Raw genomic sequence first — 6,000 nt, forward strand, 5'->3', positions numbered from 1 at the left:
TTGGCTGCCATGTGCTGCGTGAGGATGGGGCTGGGGGAGAGGGGGGGGGCTGCAAAACCCCTGAGAAATGGGGTTGCACCGAGGAGCGGGTTGCACCAGGGAGCTGCCACCATGCCATGCCCCCAGCGCCCCCCCCCCCCCCGCCGCTCCCGGACCCCCCCCAGGCTGATGGCAATGGTTAGTCAGTTATGAAAGGGGGAAATGGATTCACCGGAGTCCTCCGGTGTGCACCTTATTGCCTGTGACACCGCCCGGCTGGCTGCTTATCATTATAGATTAATGCGTGTGATTGAGGCTGGGGGCGGATTGGGGGCTCTTCAGTGCTGGAAAAGAAGAGGGGGGGGTGTCTCCGAACCCCCACCCCCCCACCCATCCGCCCCCCCGCGACCCCAGCCCCGGGGCTTTCTCCCCCCCACGGCCCGGCCCCCGCCGCCGGGCTGAGCCCCCGGGGACGACCGTCCCCTCCTCGGCTATTTGCTTCTCCCTGCCTGGCTGCCTCTGAATACGGTTCGCATTTCACTCCTAATCTCCTCTCTTTAGTTTTTAATCCCCTCTCTCCTCCCGGGCTGCTTTTCCCTCTCCTCCCTCGCCTCCTCTCCTTCCCCTCTTCTCCCTTCGCCCTCCCCCTCCCCGCAAGACAAATTACCCTTAATGATATGCTGAAGGCCATGACACCCATGTTGTCTCTTTGTCATCCTTCGCGGTGCAGCGTGAAAAGATAATACAAAATGCGGCACTTATCTACAATTGAGCGCCAAGACAACTTGCTAATCCCTTAATAACGCGGCGGCCGGGGCCCCATCGGCTGCTGCTCCCGTCGCCGCCTGCCAAAGCGCCGCCGCCGCTGCCAGAGCCCGGCCGTACCCCCCCTCCCCTTCCCCGGTGCGGGCCGGCTGCCGGGGCCGCGGCTCCCCCCGGCTGCCGGTGGGGAGGTGGCGGCGGCGGGTGGGTCCGCGGGGAAGGGGCGGGAGGGGGAACTCCCCCCCCCCAATAAATGGACCCCATGGGAGCGTTGAGTGGCAGCGTGGAGGTGGGGGGGGGGAAGCCGACCCCAAGGTTAAAAGGGCCGTATCCCCGCGGGCCTGATCCTGACGCCGCTGGTCCCCCCCCCGCCATCCCTGAGGGCTGCGCTCGGTCCAGCCCCGCTGGGGAGGGGAGCGGGGCATGCCCCCTCCCCCCCGCACCAACCCATTGGGCGTCCCGGTGGGGGTCCGCACCCCGTAGCCACCCCCCCAGGGTCCCGCCGGGGGACGAGCATCCCCGCACCCCGAGCATCTCCACGCGGGATGGGGACACCGGCACCTCCAAATCCGCCCCCCCCCACGCCCCGCCCTGGACAGAAATTGCCACTTAATTTCCGGCTTCCTTTCCCCCTTCCCACCCCCGCCGTGATTTACCTCTCCCCAGAGGAGCCCAAAAGCTGTAAACACACTTTTATTTGTCAGTTGTATCCCTGCAGCCGGCGAGGCTGTTGAAAAGGTAATATATGATTTCAGTCCTCTTTGCTTGATGATGTCGGGATTAGGAGCCCTACATATTTTATAGAAACCTCTACATGATCTTCCTTTATAAATCATTTAAATAGGAGTGTCTTTTCTTGGTGTGTGATATAAAATATTTACTGGAGTGGATGAAGGCTATTCATCCGTGTTTACCCTCCCGCTTTCCAGACCGGTTGCATTTACAAACAGCTCAGCCCTTCCCAGCTTCGGCGGCGGCCGGGCCATGGAATGGAGCTGGGGGGGGGGAGAAGGGGGGGGCGAGAAGCCGGGACCGGCTCCCCAAGGCCGGGAGATCCCGCCGAGGGGAATCCTGGGGGGGTGACGCCTTCCCCCAACCACGTTTTACTGTAAGAAGAAGGGATTTTGGTACAGACAGAGCATCCTCCCCCGTGGCACCACCCCCACCCCCCCCAGCCCCGTGCTGGCTGCCGCACAACCGCCCCCAGCCCCCAAAACCGGGGTCCCCCAGGAGCTCCCACCAGCACCGGACCCCCCCCGGCCCTGGCCCCCCACCCCAGCCCCAGCCCATCTCCGCAGCATCCCCATTAGCATTCATTGCAATTCTTTTCATTTGTTACCTGGCAGGGGAACGAAAACACGTTGTTCCCCCCAGCAGCGGGTTTCCTACGGCGAGCCCCAACTTTTCAATCATTTCTTGGCACCGCCGTGGCAGAGAGCGGCCCCCTCCGACCCCCCCCCCCACTCCGCCCCCCCGGGCAGGAGCCATCGCTATTAAAAGGCTCACCCAGGGGCATGTATTTTCCATAAGACGCCGTGTACATGCTGTGCAACATTCAGGAGGATCATGCTGGAGCAATCGGGCCGGATATAATGCCGCTTACCTTGGGGGAGAGGAGCTCGCCGAGGGGGATGGATGCTCGCTCGGTGCCTGGGGCATCGTTCCCCCCCCCCAGCAAAGCCCTGGGGGGGGGGGGGGGCTGAGACAGGGATGCTCAGCACCTGCTTCCCCTCTCCCACCAGCTGGGGTGGGAGGAAAAGGGTCAGGGAAGGTTCCACGGGTGCAGGCAAGGAGCGGTGACCCCCCCCACCCCCCGTGGTCACTTCACCCATGGCTCCCTACGGCTGTGGCAGCCCCCCCAGCCCACTCCCCCCTCCCCTCCCCTCCCCGGGGGAATTAACAGCTGAAGAAAACTAAATGTCTAGTGGCCTGAAAAGTTTCATTTCCTGCGAGCAGGGCCCCGCCGAACGGCATGTAAAGGAGCTGCCATCGCTGTGCGCAATTACACACCCGGCTGCCTTGTTCCGCGGAAATCGATGGCCGCAGAAGGACAGCGGGGGGGGGGGGCTCCAGGCACAATGCACACACCCCCCCCACACCCCACACCCCCCCCGCACCATGGCTCCATCCCGATCGGCTGGAGCAAAGGTGCGGGTGCTGCTTGGGGAGCGGTGGTGGGTGCTGGCATCCCGCACCCCCCTGCTCGGCCAATTCCCCGCTCTCATCTCACGCTATTTTCATAAATCACACCCCCCCACCCCGATCTGTTCCTTTCCTGGGGGCTCACACCCGGCAGCTTGGAACACGGACATTTCTGGTCACGTCGCTTGTACCCATCAGGGGATAAGGCCGGGGAGGGGGTGGCAGGAGGGACAGGAGCACAGATGTGACAGCCAGGCAGCAGAAAACGAGCAGCGGGGACAGAGGGTCGCCGGGAGCCGGGTGGCACCATGTGACCTCAGTGGCCACCCTGCAAACCTTGGTAGCCACCAGGAGCCTGAGCTCTGCAGCATCCACAAGCCACAGCACAAGGCTGGGGGGACGCAGGGCAGCGAGGGGGCAGCCAGGCCTCGGGGAATTCATTTGAAGGGAGCAAATCGATGGCAGATGCTGGGGAGGGGACGAGGGGCAGCTCGCAGGGAGGGACCCCGGAGCATTTGGGTGGGTGGGCTGGCTGGAGCCGGGGGGGTCACAGCTCCAGGAAGGTTGGGAAATCCATCAACCTTTGCAGAAAAGATCATTTTTAGCTCAGGGTGCCCCGAGTACCCCCAGGGAGAGCTCATGGTGAATGTTTCCCCTCGGCACACGGGCTCCGGGGCTGCCCCCAGCGCTGCAGGGGGAGCCGGGGTGGCACCCCCCACCACCACCACCCTGAGCAGGCACCAGGCTGGGCCCCTCGGCAGCACAAATTGGGAAAACCCCGCTGCAAAGCACGGTAGGATCAGACCTGCCCAGCTGAGCATCCCTCCTCCGGCTGCGTTTCACCCGCGTGCTTCTGGATCTGGAGCGAGGAGAAGAGGAGGGAAGCCAGAGAGGTGCTGCGGGAACTGGTGAGCTGCTGGCCGGATCCTGAGCCCCACCGAGGTGTAAATCTGGATGATATCACGGGGGCTGGGGGGCTACACCCTCCCGAGCAAGCTGCGGATCAGGCTCCTGCACTGTCTGCGGCTGTAACTTGGTGCCAGGCGGGATATTCCACGGGCCAGTGGAGCATGGTGCACCCGCTGCCTTCATGGGATTAAAAGGAAAAAAAAAAACTATTAACACCAAAATGCTGAAACGGAGCAAGGAGCAGCATGCGGCGGAGCTGCTCGCCTCGGAAAGGTGCCCACCGTGACTGAGTCGCTGCCGCCTCGGGGACTTGTGACCCCCAAACTGCCCCAGGGCCTTCGCACCGGAGCGGGTCAGGAGCACCAGGACGCCGCAGGGTCACAGCCACGGGGCTGTCACCTCCCAAACCTGCCCTTGGAGGCGACCCAACCCTGCCCGTGGCCACCAGCACCTCAGCAGCCCCCTCGGCATCGCAGGGGGCAGCTCTTGCATCCACCTCTGCAGCCAGATGTGGGTCCAGCAGCTGGCTGGGGGGGGAGATAGAGCTGAACACGGGCTGGGAGGAGGAGGAGGGGGAAGAAGGTGTCCTGGAGCAGAGTCATGCCAGGAGAGCCTCCCCTTCACCCCTCAGCAGGTGAATCATGGCTCGTGGGGAAGGTGGGGACCATGAGCCACCCCACAACTGAACCCCTGGAAGGAGGGCCCAGCCCCAGCCGCCCCCCGCCCCGCTCTGGGGTCCCGATGGAGGAGAAGCCACATCCCCGTCAGCCCTGAACCCCCGTCCACGGTGTAAAATTGGTGCTAGAGGAGACTCAGGCCCGTAAAAACCCATTTCAGGCACCGCCAGCCATACATGACACCCCCTGCCTCCCCCCGCGGGGCCAGCAGCGCTCGGGAGCATCGCCCCAGCCGCAGGCCCCCCCACCCCAAGCCCAACGGCAACCCAGGGCTCAGGGGATCCCAAGGGTGCCCCATCCCACCCCTCAGCAATGGGTCCCCCGCTGCCCTTGGGGGGGAACCAGACCCCCCTTCCCCCCCGTCCCTGGTTGCCAGCAAAACCGGGATTGTAGCTGGGACGGGGCATATTCGGGGGGTCACAGGGCTGGGGGGGAAGCTCCTACCGGCGGGGAACCCCCCCCGGGGCTGGGGGGGGTGCGTTTGTTCCCCTTCTTCCGCATGTGCCGTCACAGGGAAGCGGAGATTTAAGAGGTGATTCATTTCCCAGGGCAGCGCACAGGGGAATTCTTTGTTTTCCAGCAGCGCCAGACACCTCAAAACCAGGAAAAAAACCGGGAAAACCGCTCCCGTTATTCGTCGTGTCCCCCCGTCCCTCCCCGCTGTCGTTATTCGCAGGGACCGCGGTTCCCCCGCCCGGTACCGGGACGCGGCGGCGGCCGGGACGGGCCCGACCCCGGCACCCCGAGCTGCCCCCGGCTCCCCCGTGGTTGTTCCAACCCCAATTAGCGGCTGCGTTAATGACCCGGCTCCAATCACCCGCGTGTCCCCGCGTCCCCTCTCCCCTTTGCAGGGGGCTGGCGAGACCCCCGACCACGGGACACCCCCCACCCCGTACCCGGGGCAGGAGAAGGGGGGGGGGGGCGCAGGACCCCCAGCCCCGGGTTCAAGGTAATCAAGGACCGAAGGGTGGGCGATACCCGGGGGTGTGGGGGTGTCCGCGGCGGGGGGGAAGCAACTCCCCGTCACCTCGGGTCCCTCCATCAAACCCCACCGAGAGCCGGTGCCACCAGACCTAAATCATCCCTTTCAGGCCTTAAAAATCCACGGCTCTTATTAATTAATCACCTAACGACGATCCGTCTCTGCCTCGCGCCTGCCACTTTGCTATTTTTAACTCCCTATTTCCAACACACTCCCCCCGCCCCCCCCCAGCGTTAAAAAAATCATGAGTCGGGGCCTCAAAAAACCGTCCTGACTGGGGCTAAAAAAAAAAATCGCAATTTTTTTGGGGGGGTAAAAAGACCCCACCGGGCTCTTTCTCTGGCACTTTTCGCTGCCGGAGCCCGTCGCTGGCAGAGCCGCCCCTGCTGGTATTTCCCCCCCACCCCCGCCCCCAGCTCCTGGCACACAGATGGCCCTGATTAAAAAGCAAAATTAGTCTTTCACCCTCTCGTGGCAAACTTCACAGCCTCGGATCAGCTGTACGAGCCTGAATTAATTAACAGCGGATTGCTCCTATTCTGCTAATTA

This window comes from Rissa tridactyla, chromosome 22 (assembly GCF_028500815.1).
Source record: "Rissa tridactyla isolate bRisTri1 chromosome 22, bRisTri1.patW.cur.20221130, whole genome shotgun sequence".
NCBI classification, from domain to species: Eukaryota; Metazoa; Chordata; class Aves; order Charadriiformes; family Laridae; genus Rissa; species Rissa tridactyla.